Raw genomic sequence first — 22,144 nt, 5'->3', positions numbered from 1 at the left:
TTATGTGATTTTTAAAAGATAAGGGCACCGAAAGGTTCAAAATCAAAGGACAGAAAAGATACCAGGCCAAATAAAGTTGACAAAGTTACACTAATATCAAGTAAAACCGACTTTAAGACCAAAAATACAGAGATTTTAAAAAAACAAACTATATAATGATAAAAGGTTCAGTTCATCAAAAGCATAAAACTTGTATACACCCCGCTAATATGTATAAAATAGATAGCTAATAAGAACCTGCTATGTAAAAAAATAAATTTAAACGATAAAAAAAAACTTGTATATACCCAACTTACCTTTGAAAATAGACAAGCAAAGGAAAATTAACAAATCTACCTTCATAGTAGGAAATTTTATTAAGATTTCTCAAAGTAATGGATAGATCAAGCAGACAAAAAAGCCCGTAAACTATCTGTCAGACTCCCCTGTCTTCCATTCTGCCAACAGAAGGTACTGCGGGGAAAAAAAGTAGAAGAAAAATGCCATTCCCCCTCCCATTTTATTCCTGGTTCTGAAACACCTCCAACAGAAGGTGTCTCCTACTGAAGTCAAGAGCTGGCAGCTGTAGATTCCAGAAAAATCAGCAAAAGTTGAGCTCCTGGGTTCTTGCTGAGTTGCAGGAGTGTGTATGGTTCTACCAAGTAGCAGTAACTTGCACCAGTGCTCCAGCAGCTTAGTAGCAAGTGCAGGCTCTTTGGTTCCAGCCATAGGTAGTAACAACTCCCAGATCCTTAGACAACCTCCCTCTTCCTCTCAAACCCTCTCTACCCTTTTTGCTGCTCTAGTCCTAACCATACCCTTGTAACCTATTACCTGTATGAAATCTCTCTCTGCCTAAAAGTATCTAGAGTATTTACTATTTTCCTACCTGCTCACTGATGAATAGAGCATTTTAAAAATACTGCCACTAACTAGAGAAAAAAATCTTTTCAAGCACTTACAAAGCATTTATAAAAACTGGTGTGAAGCCATAGAGTCTACCTCAACAAATTTCAAAGAACTGTGATACAAATCGCATCCTCTGACCACAATGCAGTAAATTAGAAATCAACAGCAAAAAGAACTGGAAAAAACCCACATACATTTGGAAATTTTAAAACACACCTTCGAACAACTCAATGATCAAAGAAGAAGGAAACTAGAACATATTCAGAAATGAATTATCATGGGAATTCTCTGGCGGTCCAGTGGTTTGAACTCCGTGCTCTCACTGGCAAGGGCCCAGGTTCAATCCCTGGTGGAGGAACTAAGATCCCACAGCCCCACAGCACAGCCAAAACAAAAAAAAAAAAAAAAAAAAGGAATTATCACAAAAATATTACCTATCAAAAGGTGTGGAATATAGCTAAAAGTGTACTTAACAAAGTATATATTAAGAATTTTAAATGTTTACTTTAGAGCAATAGCTCTTAAACTTTTTGGTCTCAGGAGACTTTTACACTTACAAATTTTTGAGTAACCCAAAAAGCTTTTGCTTATAGGGGGAAAATATAGATATACTGCTATTTACTGCGATAGAAATTACAACTGTGAAAATTTAAATGTTGTTAATTTATTTAAAAATAAATTCATCATTTATTAACAGACACTGTTTTATGAAAATAACTGTTTCCAATACAAAATGTATTATATATGAAGACTGGCATTATCACAGCAATCAGATAAGAAAAAGAAACAAAAGAAATCCAAATTGGAAAGGAAGAAGTAAAACCATTACTGTTTAGAGATGACATGATACTAAACATAGAAAACCCTATAGAGAGGCCACCAAAAAAACTATTCAAATTAGTAAGTTAATTTAGTAAAGTTGAAGGATACAAAAGTAATATACAGAAATCTGCTGTTTCTATACATGAACAAGAAACTATCAGAAAGTAAAATTAAGAAAACATTCCCATTTACAATTGTATCAAAAATTAAATACCTAGAAAGAAATCTAACTGAGGAGGTTAAAGACCTTTACTTGGAAAACTATACTGATGAAAGAAAGTGAAGACGACACAAACAAATGTAAAAATACACCATTCTCATGGATTGGAAGCATTAATATTTCTAAAATGACCATACTCCCTAAAGAAATCTACAGATTCAATGCAACCCCTATCAAAATACCAATGTATTTTTCACAGAACTAGAACAAATCTAAAATCTGTATGGAAACACTAAACTCCAAATAGCCAAAACAAACTTGAGAAAGAAAAATAAAGCTGGAGGCAACACACTTGCTGATTTCAACTTATACTACTAGGATACAGGAATCAAAACAATATGGTACTGACACAAAAAAAGACACATAAGTCAACAGAACAGAAAAGAGAGCCCAGAAAGAAACTCACAGTTACATGGTCAATTAATCTGCAACGAAGGATGTAAGAATACACAATGGGGAAAAGACAACCTCTTCAATAAACGGTGTTGGGAAAATTGGACAGCTACATGCAAAAGAATCAAAATGGACTACTATCTCATGCCAGGCACAAAAATAAACTATAAATGGATTAAAGACTTAAATGTAAGACCTGAAACCAAAAGACTTGTAGAATAAAACTTAACGAGTACACTCTTTGACATCAGTCTTAGTAATATTTTGGGGGATGTTGCTGCAGTCAAGGGAAACAAAAGCAAAAAAAAAAAAAAATAAGAAATGGGTCTACATCAAACTAAATATGAAGCTTTTGCACAGCAAAGGAAACTGACAACAAAGCAAACAGGCTGCCTACTGAATGGGAGAAGATATTTGCAAACAATGTTATCTGATAAGGGATTAATATCCAAAATATACAAAGAACTCATACAACTCAACATCAAAAAAACAAACAGCCTGATTTAAAAATGGGCAGAGGGGGACTTCCCTGGTGGCACAGTGGTTAAGAATCCACCTGCCAATGCAGGGGACACAGGTTCGAGCCCTGGTCTAGGAAGATCCCACATGCCGTGGAGCAACTAAGCCCATGCTCCACAACTAACAAGCCTGTGCTCTACAGCCCGTGCTCCACAACAAGAGAAGCCACCGCAATGAGAAGCCCGCACACCACAACAAGAGTAGCTCCCGCTCGCCACAACTAGAGAAAGCCTGCACGCAGCAACAAAGACCCAACACAACCAAAAACTAAATTAATTAATTTTTAAAAAATGGGTAGAGGACCTAAACAGATATTTTTCCAAAAAAGACATACAGATGTCCAACAGACACATTAAAAGATGATCAACATCACTAATCATCAGGGAAATGCAAATCAAAATCACAATGAGATATCACCTCACACCTGTCAGAATGGCTATTATCAAAAAGACAAGAAATAACAAATGTTGGGGAGGGTTTGAAGAAAAGGGAACCCTCATGCAGTGTTGGTGGGAATGTAAATTGGTGCAGCCACTATGGAAAACGGCATGGTGACTCCTCAAAAAACTAAAAATAGAACTATCATATGATCCAGCAACTCCACTTATGGGTATTTTCCCGAAGAAAACAAAAAGAGTAATTTGAAAAGATATATGTATCCTTATGTTCACTGCAGCATTATTTACAATAGCCAAGACGTGGAAGAAACCTATGTGTCCATTGAAAAGTGAAAAGATAAAGATGTGGTATATATACACAACAGAATACTACTCAGCCATAAAAAAGAATGAAATCTTGCCATCTGTGACAACATGGATGGACTTCGAGGGTATTATGTAAAGTGAAACAAGTCAGACAGAGGAAGACAAATACTATATGACTTCACTTATATGTGGAATTTAAAAAGCAAAACAAATGAACAGGCAAAAAGAAACAGAAACAGATTCATAGATATAGAGAACAAATAGGTGGCTGCCAGACAGGAGGTGGGTGGGGGAACGAGAAATAGGTGAAGGAGATTAAGAGGTACAAACTTCCAGTTACAAAATAAATGAGTCAGAGCAATGAAATGTACAACATTGGGAATATAGTCAATAATACTGTAATAACTGTATGGTGACAAATGGTAATTAGACTCACCATTATCATTCTGTAGTGTATAGAAATATTAAATGTTGTGCTAACATAGTATTGTAGGTCAATTATACTTCAATAAAAAATAAAATGAGAAGCATAAGCTCTTAAAAATAAAGGTAAACATATGATATACAAACATATGTAAACATACTCTGATCAGGAAAGGCAAAGTTAAGTGAAATATAAAACTCCTTTCAATTATTCATTTTTTTTAAAGTAGCTTTATCTTACATTTTTGCTAATTTCTTTTAACATCTGGATTTTTTCAAAAATGACATCTAGATTTGAAAGGCAGAAGGATTAGCCCTGGTAGGCATCAAGATTTCATCATACACACACCATTGTAAAGCAATTATACCCCAATAAAGATGTTAAAAAAAAAAAAAGATTTCATCATAAACTCAAATATGGACACATACAGGCCAAATGGGACAGACGAGATAACCCAGATGATGCAGACCCACACACACTTGGAAACTTGACTGTTGACCAAATAGGAAAGCTTCTTAGTAAATGGGGCTAAGACAAATTGTGTATTCATTAAAAGAAAAAAAAAGAAGAAATTGGATGCCTAACTCAACCCATAAGGAATTAAAGATTTAAATGTGAAAGACTAAACTGCAAGACTTTTAGAAGACAACAGTTTAGGACAAAATTTTAGAAAAATTTCATGAGCTCACAGTAGAAAAGGATTTCTTAAAACAGAGAAAGTACAAACCAAAAAGGAAAAAGACTGATAAATTCTCTTTGCAGTTCATCAAGACACTGAAAGTGAAAAATCAACTCTTAAACTGAGAAAAGAATTTAGTCATACAAAAGAACTCCTGGGCTTCCCCGGTGGCCCAGTGGTTGAGAGTCCGCCTGCCAATGCAGGGGGCACGAGTTCGTGCCCCGGTCCGGGAAGATCCCACATGCCGCGGAGCGGCTAGGCCCGTGAGCCATGGCCGCTGAGCCTGTGCGTCCAGAGCCTGTGCTCCGCAACGGGAGAGGCCATGACAGTGAGAGGCCCGCGTACTGCCAAAAACAAAACAAAACAAGACAAAAAAACACAAAAAAAGAACTCCTATAAAAATCAATAAAGGATAACCAAACTGAAAAACAGTCAATAGGCATTCCATAGAAGAAACACAAATGGCCCATAAACAAATAAAAACGATATCTGACCTCTTTATCAATCAAGGAAATGTGAAATAGAAATGCAATGAGATGTCTTTCACAAAAATTAAGTCAGACAATACTAAGTAATGGGGAGTATGTGGTATCCCTGGAACTCCGGTACTACCAGCATGAACATAAACTTATTTAACCGCTTTTGACATTAGCTGGTAAAACTGAACAAAGACATAGTACAACCCCGCAAGTCCATTCCTAGATACATATACATACCCCAGAGAAAATCATGCACATGTGCATCAGGAAAGATGTGTTACAATATTTAAAGCAGCTATGTTCACAATAAATTAGGAGTAAAATAAACCATTATAAAAGACTTTGTAGGGCTTCCCTGGTGGCGCAGTGGTTGAGAGTCTGCCTGCCAACGCAGGGGACACGGGTTCGTGCCCCGGTCCGGGAAGATCCCACATGCTGCGGAGCGGCTGGGCCCGTGAGCCATGGCCGCTGAGCCTGTGCGTCCGGAGCCTGTGCTCCGCAACAGGAGAGGCCAAAAGAGTGAGAGGCCTGCGTACCGCAAAAAAAAAAAAAGACTTTGTAACATGGAATAGTACTTAGTCTAAAAAATGTACTGTTACATCCATCAAGATGGATTAATCTTAAAAGGTTAAACAAGTCAGAAAAAAGTAAAGAAAAATAGGGGATGATAAACAAAATCCAGGAGAGCAATTTACTCTGAGAAGGAATGAGGTACAATTAAAAGAGGTACATAGAGGTGGCTTCAAAAGGAATGGTAACTTTTATCTCTTAAGCTAGATGAATATTAATATTCTTTATTATTTTATTAATATTCCTTAAAATAGTCACTTATGATTTTTAAATTCTTTTTTATGCATCATACCCTTTTTTTTTAAGGCCACTTCAAAAAGCTTGGTTGTGAAAGGATGGAGAAGAAACTTTAGCATAAGTAAATATTTATGAGACGAATCAAAAAAAAAGAGGAAAGGGGAGTGATAACTGATATGTGAAATATCTGTGAGGAGATGTTTAGGATTAGGGACTGACTTTACAAGGGAATTGTTTTTTCAATGTTAAATGCCATGTTTATAAGGAAAAGATAGAAACCAAACTATTTAAAAATTAACCCCTTAATCTCATCATCCATTGATCTTCTCAGGGTAGTGATTTTTCTTTTTACTAATCTGTAGTTTTCCAACATTTCAACAATGAACATACATAAAAATTTAATAAAATGAATGATAACTGACAACAGTGTGGCAGATGTACTGGAGGAGTTAAGACAGAATGAAGGCCAGGAAGCCATACTGAAAACTACTTAGAAAAATAAAGAGGTGAGACATTACTAGTGAACAATCAAGATACAAAAGACTGGATTCAATAGTAAATGATGGGGGGAGTAAGAAAGAAAAAAATGAGAATGACTCCAGGATGTTAGCTTGAGTAATGGTGGTACTATTAATCTGAAACAAATACAGGAGGAGGACTAGGTAGAGTCAGCCAGTCTCTGTCTATGTGGCATTGGAGGCAGCTGAGATTTGGACCTGTGGATTCAAGCTTCTCGTGAATATTCAGATAGACAAAAATAACTGAATCAACCAGAGGTGAAGCCTGGCCTTCTATTTTATTTTTATTTGTTTATTTATTTATTTGGTTGCGCCAGGTCTTAGCTGCAGCAGGCAGGCTCCTTAGTTGCAGTGTGCATGTAGATCTAGTTCCCTGACCAGGATCGAACCCGGGGGCCCCTGTACTGGGAGCACGGAGTCTTATCTGCTGCGCCACCAGGGAAGTCCCCTGGCCTTTTAAAACTCTAGGCTGGGTATGCTCTCTACCATGAACCTAATGGATCCATCATGTGTACTTTTTAAACTACCTCAGCTCCAGGAGGCAATGAGTTCACAACCTGAACTTCTCAAGCTAGTTCAGAAGTTATCTGTCCAGTGTTTTGGAAATTAACATTCCAAATACAATATCAAACCCGAATTTCTCAAGCTAGTTCAGAAGTTATCTGTCCAGTGTTTTGGAAATTAATGCTCCAAATAAAATATCAAACCCGAATTTCTCAAGCTAGTTCAGAAGTTATCTGTCCGGTGTTTTGGAAATTAATGCTCCAAATAAATTATTTAAGTTACCCAGAAACCTTGACTCTGAATGAAATAAAATACAGTTCTGAGTCTACTGTTCTGCCCTTGTGATCACTACATTTCATGCTATAGGTAAAAAGCAGTAATTAGCACTAAGCCTGATAAGAGTTGAGGTCTCATTTTAGCTAACCTTTTCTGACACTGGAAGAATATTTAAATGCGGTGGGTTTTTTCCTTGTAAAGGTACAATTACAAATTTTTTATTATACCTTCCAGATTTGGTTACGCTGGGCTACATTGAGAGGCTTTAATAAGTATTAATAAAGTTGCTGAAACAACAATGTCATAAAGCATAAAACATGCTATGTAGTGGAAAATGTAGACTACAGCCAGGGTTTGGCACACATCAAGCCTTAAATAAATATGCTGAGTGCAAAGTTTGGTTTGACCTACAAATCAAACTGCAGATCTATCACAAAAGACAAGAATTAGGATTTAGGATAATAGGATCTGTCACTTATTTGTTAAAAATGTAAGTAAAATTCAAGCCTTAGGAATATAAGCGCATGGGAATTCCCAAGCAATCCAACGGTTAGGACTCCACGCTTCCACTGTCAGGGGCCCAGGTTCAATCCCTGGTGGGGGAACTAAGACCCTGCAAGCCACGTGGTGCAGCGCCCCAAAAAAGAAAGAATACAAGTGCTATAAAGGATATATTCAATTGGCAAACTCAACACCTGCTTTCCAGGAGTGTATAATATGTGTGACTTTGGATAAATAATAATCTGTAGCTTAATTTCTACATAATTAAATATCTATCTCAGATTGTTAGAATGAGATGGGTCAGCAAATTTAACAATATTTTGAAATTTTTAAAAATATTTTGAAGCTCATGAAAATATGTATCAACTTCATTTGTTTAGAGGAATTTTTTTTTTTTTTAAACCTGGGACCTTGGCAGTGAAAGCAAAGGGTCCTAACCATTGGACTACCAAGGAATTCCCTGGGGTAATATTTTAAATAATAAACTTTGGCTTTCTTTCAGCTCAAATCTATAAACTGTGTCACAAATATTCTCCAAAATTCATTAATGAAAAGCTTCCTTCTAAGTAAAAATGCTAAATATGCAAACTGCCAACTTGTTTCCCTATTTTTAGCCAATAACTAAAAGAAAAATAAATAAAAATCACACCACCCCTAAAGTCAATCTCTGGTCCTTCACTTAACTCCCAGAGAAAGAAAATTCTCTCCCCTTCTTGAAACCCTCCCACCTCTCTCTCTGGATCTCATGCCTTATCAACTCATCCAGGATATTGTTCTCAGGGTTAATAATCTGGTTTCTAATAACTTCATTCTTTCCCAGTCCATAACCCCTTCCCCTCAGTCATCATTTGGGTTTCTCCTAGCTTTAAAACAGTCATCATTTATCTTCTCTGTCCATTCCTTCCTTTCCTTTCACTGTCCAACTCCATGAATTCGGTCAACACCCATTGCCTCTACTTCCCCTCTAATACATTCACTTAAACTTCAATCCCTGCAAGCTTCTCAGAGTTCAAGCCACTTGCTCATTAAACCTACTGGAGGTCTAATTTCACAGACTTATCACTTACAATCTTCCATGTGAAGACCTTTCCCCCTTTGATTCTATTGTACCAAACTTGGCTCTCTTCCTATTTCTGCGATACTAATCACATTTTACTCCCAAGGCCCTCTTTTTGTAGGCACCCCCAGAGCAAAGTTTTCTGGCATTTTTGGTGTGCTCCTTCACAACTTTCAATTCACTATCAAGTATTTCGAGAGCCAGAAAATACCAATTCTATGACTTAGTAACAGCATTCTTGAAAACTTACCCTAAAGAATAACACAAAACTGGGTGTGGGGGGAGAGGGAGCAGCACACATGCAGCTTACAATGGTAAAAAAGTGGAAACAGGAATACTGCTAATTAGATCATGACATACTGTTAGAACAAGTACTGATGCTCAACACTCTATACCAAAAGGCAGCTTCCACAACTTTTATCTTTAAAGTTTTGTGACTTAAAAAGATTTTATAAGGTTCTTCTTAAGCTGTAAAAATAGATGGATCTTAGTTACATAGATTTATCCTTCCTCTAGATTTAGTCTCAAAGGAACACACATCTGGTTACTGTTAGAATACTCTTCTAACAAATATGTATTCTTAAAGATGTACTGCATTTGTACTGCAAATTTTACTATTCCACGTTCAACATTTTTCAGTGAACATAAAACCTGGTTTTGCAATGGCACTCATCTTGGATAAATAAAATTGATACTATAAATAATTTGAGAACATTTTTATTCTGTCAGGCAGATTTATCTGAAAAGTACAAATTACAAATACTTTAAATTAGGGAGGCCACTTCTTGAATTGCAGGTACACCTTAAGTATCATAAACCTACGCAAGTTACCTAACTTCTGGGCCCATTTTTTCATTAAAAAAAAAAAAAGATTAACTTAAATTATCTAAAGTTCTTTTTTTAAAATAAATTTATTTATTTATTTTTGGCTGCGTTGGGTCTTTGTCGCTGCGCACGGGCTTTTCTCTAGATGCGGCGAGCGGGGGCTACTGTCTTCCTTGCAGTGCACGGGCTTCTCATTGCAGTGACTTCTCTTGTTGCAGAGCACAGGCTCTAGGCACGCAGGCCTCAGTAGTTGTGGCACGCAGGCTCAGTAGTTGTGGCTCGCAGGCTTAGTTTCTCCATGGCATGCGGGACCTTCCCGGACCAGGGCTTGAACCCGTGTCCCCTGCATTGGCAGGCGGATTCTTAACCACTGCACCACCAGGGAAGTCCCTCTCTAGAGTTCTTTTAGTTCAAAAATTCCACAACCCAGGTTCTACTTAATTTTCACAAGTTAAAGCTTCCTCCACATACTGTCAGCCTAATTCAGTCATATATACCTATAATTACTTTTCTGTAATTTTACAAGTGATATACATATTCTCATTATGGTTCTAAGCACTTCTCAATATTATCTCATAAATCTTGTATGATATTATAATAACCTCATCTAATGTGAGTAGTGTTTTTTATATATATTCATATCCCTACATAACTATAATGGTTTAAAAATGTTCCAAAAAACTATAAAGCTGTTTTTAGCACAAACTTTTTGTTAACCAAATGAACAAATTACCACTATAAAACCAAATATGTTCATAACTCATGTTATCATTACCTTGTATCTTATCTAAGGCAAATAAATTTCCAGTTTTAATTAAAAATAGTATTGGGGAAAAGCTAGTCAGTATAAAATATTTTCCAGGGCTTCCCTGGTGGCGCAGTGGTTGAGAGTCCGCCTGCCGATGCAGGGGACACAGGTTCGTGCCCCGGTCCGGGAAGATCCCACATGCCGTGGAGCAGCTAAGCCCGTGCGTGCGCTACAACTACTGAGCCTGCACTCTAGAGCCCAGGAGCCACAACTACTGAGCCCACATGCCACAATTACAGAAGCCCATGCGCCTAGAGCCCGTGCTCCACAATAAGAGAAACCACCGCAATGAGAAGCCTACGCATCACAACGAAGAGTAGCCCCCACTCACCACAACTAGAGAAAGCCCGTGTGCAGTAACGAAGACCCAACGTAGCCAAAAATAAATAAATAAAATAATTTATAAAATGAACTACTAACCTTAATATTCCAGGTTAGTTACCTCACAAAACCCAAATATCCATCTAATGAAAAGACAGCTTCGGCAACTTTTTTTGTTACATTCAACGTATATAGCCATTTGTTTTTCCTCAGTATGTGTATGCTCGGTCATGCTATGCTGTGATTTTAGGGATTTCCTCCACCAACATTTTCTCTTGATAATGTAGATGGAAACTTTTATAATACTAGTTAGACTCATTAACTTTAGAAAGTAAGAAAAAAGAATCACATTTAATGCTGACGGGAAGATTTTTTAACATAAGGAATACAGCAATACGCTTAAGAATTGGTGTTTAAGGTAGACAGCAGAATATCTCATGTGTATGTAAGTGACCAAAATAAAACTGATTTTCTTCAGAAGTTTCAATTTGTGTTTTATAAAAGACAATAACAATGTGTTATTAAAAAGCTACACAGGGGCTTCCCTGGTGGCGCAATGGTTAAGAATCTGCCTGCCAATGCAGGGGACATGGGTTCGAGCCCTGGTCCAGGAAGATCCCACATGCCGCAGAGCAACTAAGCCCGTGCGCCACAACTACTGAGCCTGCGCTCTAGAGCCCTCGAGCCACAACTACTGAAGCCCACACGCTTAGAGCCTGTGCTCCGCAACAAGAGTAGCCACCGCAGTGAGAAGCCCACGCACCGCAACGAAGAGTAGCCCCCACTCACCGCAACTAGAGAAAGCTCGCACACAGCAACGAAGACCCAATGCAGCCAAAAATAAATAAATAAATTTATTTAAAATAAATAAGTTTATTTTTTAAAAAAAGCTACACAGTATAAACACCACTATTTTAAATAAAGATCAATTCAAATCTCTAAGTCTTCTTTAAAACAATTTTTGCTTACAAATTACACATTGTCAAAAATAGCAACAGTATGATTCTGAGATTCTCAGAAAGAATACCTTTAGTATGTTTCTTTCACTCTATGCAAACTCAGAAGTCAACAACTTCTTTAACATTAATATGTAAAATCTCTAGAAATACAAGGCCATTAGGATTTAATTTTTTTTTTTAAAAACCAACAACTCGTTTTTTTCAGACAGCAACGTAAAACTCAGTTTATTAAAACAATAAAGAGAACATAAAATGTATTTATACCAAGTTTCATTCTAATAAAGAATGAAGAAATATGAAAGTATAAATGATTGACTTATAAAATCACGAGCTTCCCTGGTGGCGCAGTGGTTGGGAGTCCGCCTGCCAATGCAGGGGACACGGGTTCGTGCCCAGGTCTGGGAGGATCCCACACGCCATGGAGCGGCTGGGCCCATGAGCCATGGCCGCTGAGCCTGCGTGTCCGGAGCCTGTGCTCCGCAATGGAAGAGGCCACAACAGTGAGAGGCCTGCGTACCGCAAAAAAAAAAAAAAAAAAAAATCAATTTTGGCATCCTACATTGTCAGTTTAAGAAATTATCAATTTACCTTTCAATTGTTTTTTTCAATTACAAAAACAAGGGCTGCTGAATTTTTAAAAATTTAGTCTTAATTTTTGCCAGTTTATGAGGATCTAAAATAAGATAATAAAAAACATTAATGGGGGAGCTCCCTGGTGGCCTAGTGGTTAGGATTCCGGGCTTTCACTGTGGTGGTCCGGGTTCAATCCCACAAGCCAGAAAAAAAAAAAAATTCAATGTATCTTAAATAGAAAAATCTGGTTTCAGTCACAATCAGATACAACAGTCAATTTTAGAATAGGTGCTGAGAAAAAAAGGAAGAAGTAACACCTATTCACACCACTTTTGCTATTCAGGATCACAGATAATCCTTTCCAAGCCATCACCATTAACTTGTCTTAGTTTCCTCTGGTACTTCAATCACTGTCATCAAATTTATGAAAACTAGAGGCTTGCAAGGATTAAGCCAGACATCTATATCCTTGTAAGGGTTGTTTTTTATGCTTTTTGGTAGAAGTATTCCAAATTGACCAATTTCTTCCATTATAATTTAAATTGAAAAAATCTGAAGTAAAGCTCTGTCACTTTGAAAAAACTGTCACTACCACAGATAAAGAACAAAGAGTGCTTGTTGCTCACCACCCAGTTCTACAAGAGTTAAGTAGTAACCCACTGCAGTTGCCCACCTACAGTACAACCTGAGAGGAACTCAGAGTGAAAAACAGGATAAGGAACTCTGAGCTTTGGATAAACAGGCCCTTAAATATAGATGCATATCTCAGGAAGAATTTCAATGATCCCAGATGCTTGTATCTTCCCCATACACAGAAAAGCACTAAAATCATTCACTTGAGATATCTGTTCTCGGTGATTAACAGTAATCTTTTACCAAGATGTATGCTTGACTGCATGTATTTCCTAGCCAAAAATCATATATAAATTGGCTTCTCCCCTGCCTCTTTCAAGCAGTTTCCTCAGAGCTAACTGAGTGGCTATGTCCTGGGCTATAGTCCTCAGTGAGACCCTGAATAAAATTTAAACTCATAACTCTTATGTTTTATGGCTTTCTTTAAGTCAATACTATGTTTATGGGTAATAACGCTTATCAGTAAGCCCAGTCTACACTTCACAGACCATCAACAGATGTTCTGTCCTCTGCTACATCTGAAAGAATCAATCACAAACTCCCTATACCAAAACCCCTCCACCCAATAAAACCTCATACCTCCTCCTCCCACATGCACAAACAGATCCACACCCAGACACACCCTAGGAATAAAACATTTAGAAAAGGAATACAATTTCAGGAATGAGAAGTATCCTGAGACACAACATATTTGGACTTAGGGAGAGAGCAATCACATAATTTTAGTCTCAATGAAGCAAGACCTAAAATTATTTGCTGTCAAAATAAGCGTTGTAGACTCGAAGCTTAAGGAAAAAACCTACCATAAGGAAAAAAAAAAAAGAAGACTTCCATTGAAGCATTATGTCCAAAGTGAAAGAATTACAAACCAAATATTAATCTAGTTGAAAGAGATGTATATAATTAACAGGAAATGAACATTAATTTTAAAATACTATATACTTTTTCCTATTCGATTCAATTCTTTAGTTTCTTTAATCGGGCCAGGGCAGAAGCTGAAACAAAAGACAGACATCAAAGGAATCAGAGATAGGGCAAAAAAAGCAATGTTTTGATATCACTTCTGACCTATTTTGAAAAAAGTATTTACTTGAGTTGCTGTTCTATTTATTTACTCAGAAAACACGTGAGTGCTTACTACTAGTAGCACACTGCCCTTAGTGACTTAAAAATCTAATAAAGTACCTTTATAGTAAGTACAGGCAGAAGTGAAAAATCCTATGAAAGAGGTAAAAGGTGCTGTGAGGGCACACAAGGTAAGAAAAAGTGTATACAGCTGTGAGACTGAGGCTAAGTTTGGTGGATTCGTGATGCCAGATATAAAGACTTAAAGAACTAATGGGGATTTCGAGTAAAATCTGAATTCAAAAAGTACAGGGACTTCCCTGGTGGCACAGTGGTTGGGAGTCCGCCTGCCAATGCAGGGGACACGGGTTCGACCCCTGGACCGGGAAGATCCCACATGCCGTGGAGCAACTAAGCCCGTGCACCACAACTACTGGGCCTGCGCTCTAGAGCCTGCGTGCCACACCTACTGAGACTTCATGCCACAACCACTAAAGCCCGAGCACCTGGAGCCCATGCTCCGCAACAAGAGAAGCCACCACCATGAGAAGCCCGCACACCCCAACGAAGAGTAGACCCCGCTTGCGGCAACTAGAGAAAGCCTGCGCGCAGCAACGAAGACCCAACACAGCCAAAAGTTTTAAAAAATAAACAAACAAGAAGACAGATAAAGAGTAGAAGGACTAACTAGGTAAGTTAGCTAGATAAGTTTAAAAAAAAATCTCAGAAACAATGAAAAGACAAGACTGAGAACTGTGAAAATACCCAGAATTCAAAGTGGAAGCTCACTATTAAAAAGTGAGTAAAAAGATTAAGTATTCATAACAGGAAAAGGCTACTGACAGAATCTACAAATTTGCAGCAATGTCCAGTTCAGCCTAAAGACAGGAAAGATAGACCCAGGACCCAGAATCATAAACAGCCTGATTCTCAGTGATTTTAACAGACTGACAAAAAGCTCTCAGCATAGGCCTAAAATGGGAGCTGCATGGGGTAACAACAATAACAGCCAAAAGACTAAAAGCAAGACTAACATTCCAAGGGCTATTCACATTTTAATACAGGCCTCCTAAGATTATTTAAAACAATCAAAAACAACCAAACCAAACTAAAACAAAAAAACTCTTAAGACTGAAATTATTCATATTCAACTCCAAAGATTTCTGATATAAAATTTGTAAGTTTGTCTAGGTAGACAACTGGCACAGAAGAATCACTAAGCTCATAACTAAGCCTAGAAGACCACCCAGCAGCAGCATATTAATGTACTTTGTTTACTAATCCTCCTCCACAAAGAACTCTCAGGGCAGATACGTTCTTTGTATAAAATGGCCACCAAACAAGAGATTTCACAAAAATTGAAAAGGCAGTCAACATTTGCTCTGATATGTACAGAAAATGGATGTTCTTTGATAGAACTGTGATCATGTAAACAGCCAGAAACATAAACATTTTAATAGTCTCAAATTTGGTTTTTAAAAAGATCTCTCCAGAAGTATCAACTTTGAAATGTCTACCATCTCCTGAAACCTAAATCTGGAGATTTATTATATCTTATCCGATTTACATAATTTGCACAGCTAAATTCTCCCATTGTAGCTGAGTTCTCAACTTTGGTTGCAGATCAGACTTAGCAAGGAGCTGAGAAAAATTCCAATACCCAAGATGCTGCCAGACCAATTAATCAATCTCGGGGGATAGCTGTTGTTTTTAAAGCTCACCAGGTGTCTTCAATATAATGCCAACATTGAAAACCACTAACTTGGATTGTGTGGGTAACTCAAGAAAAAAACTGGGGGACAGTACTTATCTACAGTAGAAAATGGAAAAAGGCAAACAAGGAACCTGAATGTAGTAACATTACATTTTGCCAGTTTTAACCTGGCTTCAGTACATTTCAAATCAAAGGTGGACTGAAATTTAAATCAAAATACAGTCAATTCTCATTATTCACAGTAGTTACATTCTGTAAAGTCACAGCAAATACTTAATTAGCAAACAGTGAAACACTGTTCCTAGGGGAAATACAGGGTTAGGTTTCTGTGATCCTCCACTCACATTCATACATTCAACCTTAATTTGTGTGCGTTCCTGTTTGGAGTTCTTAATATATATTGTTTATTCAGTAACACTGAACCCAAGGGCAACAGTACATGCCTGAATGAAGGTTATCTAACACACATATTTTCTACACAAGACACATCAGTCTTCTTGCAACTAGGAACACCGAATAGTACTCCAGTACTATGCTTGGGGGCCACTTTAAACAGTGAAATCACTAAAAGCAACATGTGAAAGGAAGTGGCACTAAACAGATCCAAGAAAGGACACTTGTTTATTGTATGACAGCTGCAAAGTTGCCCTGTTTTACCTGAGCTGCAACATGCACGTCAGCAACTCAAATCTTCCCACTCTGCACATGTGTACAAATCACCACAAAACCACCATGAAATCGATTTTAGGGTTACAAATAAATTTTACAAGTAGGTGGATTCACAAATACAGAATTCATGAATAATGTGGACAGACTGTAGAAATATCAAATCAAGTAGCTCAAACTAACTGTTATAAAGATAGGAATTTGAGGTTTCCAGCAACATAAAGAGCAAAGATGGCACCAATATACCCAGCTACATAATTTTCTCCACTAAAATCCTTAAATTGGTTTTCCTATTTAAGGAAATATAACAATTTTTCTCATATCAAATCTATATACTAAAAAAACTATATATCAATTTGCTCAATATAGCTTCCTTTCATGCAGTACAAAAGTAATCATTTTATCAACTAGCTCTAATCACAAAACGCAGCAATGATTTAAAGGTACGATGGTTGGACTAGATGACCTCTAAAATGCCCAATGGCTCAATGCTTTTTGCAAGTCTATAAACCAAAGTTCGTGTGTCTATTTCAATTATAATAAAAGCCAATATATGAATACATAAATATTCTCACTAATAGTTTATCAGGATTATAATCACATTTTTTAGTAGTAGGGTTGCAATATAAATTCTTGTCTGAAAAAGAGCTAAAAGCTCCACTCACCAAGAGAAATAAGTTGAATCCAGCAGGATATTATCAAACCTGATGGACTCTCATCTTGGACCTATACAACTTCAAAAAGAAAACAACCTGCCATATTAATGCTATAAAAGCTAAATATGCCTCAGACCATATACAAAAGTTAACTCAAAATGAATCAGACATAAATGTAAGAGCTAAAACTATAACACTCTCAGAAGAAGAGAGGTATAATAAAGTATGTCTTCATGACTTTGAATTAAGTAATGATTTCTTAGATATGAAAACAAAAGTACAAATGACCAAAGAATAAACTGGACTCCATCATAATTAAAAATACTTGTGCTTTAAAGGATACCATGAAGAATGTGCAAACACAGCTCACATAGGAGAATATCTGCAAATCTCATATCTGATAAATTCAGAATATATAAAGAACTGTTACAACTCAACAATAAAAGGATAACTTATCTTTTTAAATGGCAAAGGATTTAAATAGACATTTCTCCAAGAAATGTACCAATAAGCACAAGAAAAGATGTCCAACATTAGTCATTAGGGAAATGCAAATCAAAACCACAATGAGATACCACTTCACGCCCACTAAGATGGCTATAATTTTTAAAATGGACAACAAATATTAGCCAGAATATGTAGAAACTGGGACCTCTGCATACTGCTCGTGGGAATGTAAAATAGTGTAGCTGCCACGGAAACATCTGGCAGTTTCTTAAAAAATTAAACATAAGAGTTACCAAATGACTCAGCAATTCCACTCCTAGGTATATACCTAAGACAAGTAAAACATGTCCATACAAAAACATGTTCATAAATACCCATAGCAGCATTATTCAAAAAAAAGAAAAGCAGAAATAATACAAACAGTCAATTAACAGATGGGAACAGGAAACAAACCAAATGTCAATTAACTGACGGATAAACAAACTGTGGTATGTATAACCATAAAATGGACTATTACTCAGCCTAAAAATGAATGAAGTACTGATACAAGCTACAATATAGACGAACCTCAAAAACATTATGCTGAGTGAAAGAAGCCAGTCCCAAAGACCACATATTGTATGATTCCATTTATATGAAATGCCCCAAATAGACACATCTATAAAGATAGAAAACAAATTAGGGATTTCCAAGGGTGGAGGTGGGGACGTGGGGGACAGGATAACATGATACACTGGGAACAGACTGACTGCTAATGGGTATGGGGTTTCTTTTGGGGGTGACTTTGTGAGTATATTCTTTTAGTGACAATGGCTGTGAATGTATTTTGAAAACCACTGAATTTTATACTTTTAAAAAAAGGTTGTTTTATGATATGTGAGTTATATTTCAATTAAAAAAAGAAAAAAATTGGGACTTCCCTGGCGGTCCAGTGGTTGGGACTCTGCTCTTCCACTGCAGGGGGCATGGGTTCCACCCCTGGTCAGGGAACTAAGATCCAGCATGCCATGTGGCGCGGCCAAAAAAAAATAAAAAAACTGAACATGCCATGTAAAACTGATGTAAGAGGCTCAAAATTTTACTTGGCTAACTCTCAAATTCTGAAGAAGATTGGCAAAGAATACATGCTAATTAGAAATCATACTTCCTCTCTCCTTCCTGTGGTGTGTAAATACAAGGAGAGGCTTCATATAAAGGAAATTTGTTTTTTTCCATTGGTAGCCAACACAGGACCAGGAATCAAAATTTTTTTAAAGTGAGTACTTGATAGAGGTAGTTTAAAATAAGAGGCCTATAGAATTACAAGATATAACTCACAAATAATTCCAAAGGTCTATAACATGAAGTAATTTGTAATTTTACCCCATAGGATGGGTTAAAAAAAAGGTTACACAGATATTAAACGGCAAAGCTAGAATTCAAACCAAGTTTATCTGAATCCAAAAGCTGTGCCTATTCCATTGACATTTACTGAGGCCCTACTACATGCCAGGCACTGGGGTATGTCCAGGAGAAATAGTATATTAATTAACAATATGTTAGGGATATGAAGATGAAATTTAGCAGGGAAAGGGGCACTGCAAGTGCCACAGTGGAAGGACTGTTTTGTACTGGGTGATCAAGGAAGGCTTCTCTGAGAAAACTACATTTGAACAAAGATCTGAGATTAAAAAAAAGGAAGTGAGCCATCAGATATGTGGAGAAGAGCACTCCAAGCAGAGGAAATAACAGGGGCAAAGATAGCAAGGAGGCCCATAAGGCTGTAGAGAAGTGAGGAGGGTGGGGCAATGGTCATTACCAGGGATTTTGGATTATATTTTGAGTACAATAGGGAAGCCACAGTAAGGATGTGAGTGAAGTGACATTTGACTTTTGTTTTGAAAGAATCTGATGAGTTGAGAAAAGACTGTAAGGGAACAAGGGCAGAAGCAGAGAAACCAGTTAGGAAGCTGTTGATATAATACAGATGACAGATGATGATGATGATGTACATCAGGTAATGATGCAGAAGAGCGGAGAGTTGGATTCTGGATTTATTCTGAAGGTAGAGCTGGATAGAATTTGCTGATGGTTTGACTACGGAGTGGGATGAAACCAAGGTTTCTGACTGAACAACTGGAAGAACGAAGTTGCCATGTACCACATGGGGAATACTATAGAAAGAACAAGTTTGGGAAGGGAAACCAAGAAAGGAGTTTTACAAATGTTTACCTCTCTGTTAATTTACTTTTGTCTTAACCACTTCACTACACTGATTTTTGTGTAACACAACTGTTATGTAGTGAAACAGAACCTGAATCCAGGTCTTTTGATTCCAGATCCTGAGCACGTTTTTCTAATGAAGTTTTACAAAAGCAACTGAATGAAACTACAGTTTTTCTCAGAATAAAGTAACTCAAAGGTATGCACCATTTGTTGGTACTCCAAAAACTGCATTCCCAAATAAAGGCTATCAAACAAAAACATTCTTAAAACACCTGACAAACATGATAATGTATTATGTAGGTAAAATAATGAAGCAGACAATAATATAAAGATGCAATAAAATTCATCTAACAAATGCTCAATTTAGATAAATACTATGCAGAAGTATATTTTCAGAAAAATGCCAGATCACCCCTTTAAAAATTCTCCTTAATAAAGATTATCTTTGAACAGTAAAGATTTGCCATTATAATTTTACTCAGTGCACAAGTATATGCATAAAGAATCTTTGTAAAAATTTTGATAAAGTGACTTTATATTTTAAAGTATAAGGAATATTTTCCTCTCATTTTCTTAACTATAGAAGCTATAAAATATTTTTTAGTAAATGCTAAATTCTTGACTGAAGATTTAAATAATTATCCAAATGATTTCTCAACAATACCAAACTTGTTAATGTTCATTACCTCCAACTTAACAGCATCAGTAGATTTTAGAGCTTGGTTTCCAATTCAGCTTCACTACTCAGTTGCTATGAAATTTTGGGTAAGTCACTTCCCAAGTAAGTGATTACTTATCAAAAATCACTCTTTCTCTCTAATAGAATGAAATGGGATTATCTGACTTCCCATTTTACAAGGTTGGAATAAGAATCCAGAGAGGAAGAAAATGAAAATACTTTCAAAAACAAAGTTATGGCAAACACATGTATCAAGAAAATAATCAAACTTTGGGGGGAATACACATGTAATTATAAATATGAATTTTGTTATTCCTTTATAGGTATTCAACCTTACTATAAGAAAATTGCTTACTAGATCTCTCTAAGAGGTGGGTCAGAAAGGATCCTGCTGTGATTTATGTCTTAGAGTGTTCTGCCTATGTTTTCCTCTAAGAGTTTTATAGTGTCTGGCCTTACATTTAGGTCTTTAATCCATTTTGAGTTTATTTTTGTATACAGTGTTAGGGAGTGTTCTAATTTCATTCTTTTACATGTAGCTGTCCAGTTTTCCCAGCACCACTTACTGAAGAGGCTGTCTTTTCTCCATTGTATATTCTTGCCTCCTTTATCAAAGATAAGGTGACCGTATGTGCATGGGTTATCTCTGGGCTTTCTATCCTGTTCCACTGATCTATATTTCTATTTCTGTGCCAGTACCATACTGTCTAGATTACTGTAGCTTTGTAGTATAGTCTGAAGTCAGGGAGCCTGATTCCTCCAGCTCCGTTTTCTTTCTCAAGATTGCTTTGGCTATTCGGGATCGTTTGTGTTTCCAAACAAATTGTGAAATTTTTTGGATTTCTCTAAAATAGAACTAAATTAATGCAGAATTTGCTATGTCAAGTAACTGACAAGCATTTACTGTAGTCACTATGTGCACATTTAAGGAACAGTGAGAAAGGATTTTTTTTTCCTATTCTAATAGAATCTATGGCCCAGAGGAGTGGAAGAGACCTAAAAAGTTAAATGAAAGACCCAAACCAACACTTTAGGACAAAAATAGAAGGCATCTTGTAAAGTAGTAATTGATTAATAGCAAAAAGAAAAATACCACAATGACTGCTTTGAGAATTAAGATGATGACCCCAACTTTATGCTTTTGTTCACAATGTAGTCTACTATCTACTTATGTTTCTCATTCACACAGAACACCGTCAATTCTACTCTATGCTGTTCCCCTTTTCCTTCAGCACTTGCTCCAACAGCTCTCTGTCAGCCCCATTCCTAGCCAGAGTACCTAGCCAACCTTCTCAGATACTGTAATTCTAGCTATACACCCCAAGTCTCCAGTGCTCAGTAAGCCTCAGGATTCATGATGACAGTCAGTTTTCTAACTTTTAATTATGCTGTAACCCTTCCTAATGATGTCAACAGTCATATGAAATCTAATTGTCAAGGTAACATGACAACAATAATGTCAGCAAGAGGCCACACTCTACCTCTCTCAATCACTACACCAATTATTTGAGTAAACAGCAATGCAGAGTTGTGAATAATCCAAAATAATTTATTATTTCTAACTCATCTAAGAAAAAACACACATTCATAATCCATCTCCTGTTACTAAATCTCAATCTCCTTCCATCTAGTCAAGTCAACAGTCAATAGTCTGAGACCCAATTAAGTGAGAGAGAGGAAGATAACGCAGAAAATCTGCAAGAGTAATTCAACTGACCATTTCTTTCAATTATATCACTATTTCTGGAATTGACAAATATCAACTACTATACACTGACTTTCTAAGATCTTAAGGCATAAGG

The 22,144-nt window shown here is 36.8% G+C and overlaps 1 protein-coding gene across 4 annotated transcripts in view; it reads right to left on the bottom strand.

The window, feature by feature from the left end:
* Positions 1–22,144, bottom strand: part of UBE2W (ubiquitin conjugating enzyme E2 W) — a 76,147-nt gene that overhangs the window by 49,415 nt on the left and 4,588 nt on the right. Inside the window, exon 1 of one of the 4 annotated variants that reach the window (XM_067712043.1) lies at positions 17,021–17,120. The exons of the other annotated variants lie outside the window; for them this stretch is intronic. The gene's annotated coding sequence lies outside the window, so the exon portion shown is untranslated. Of the gene's footprint in view, positions 1–17,020; positions 17,121–22,144 lie in introns of those variants that run through there. 4 annotated transcript variants of the gene reach the window in all.

Source organism: Pseudorca crassidens, chromosome 17 (genome assembly GCF_039906515.1).
Source record: "Pseudorca crassidens isolate mPseCra1 chromosome 17, mPseCra1.hap1, whole genome shotgun sequence".
In the NCBI taxonomy this organism is placed as follows: Eukaryota; Metazoa; Chordata; class Mammalia; order Artiodactyla; family Delphinidae; genus Pseudorca; species Pseudorca crassidens.
Note: the sequence above shows the minus strand (reverse complement) of the source record. Positions and strands in the feature narration are given on the sequence as shown.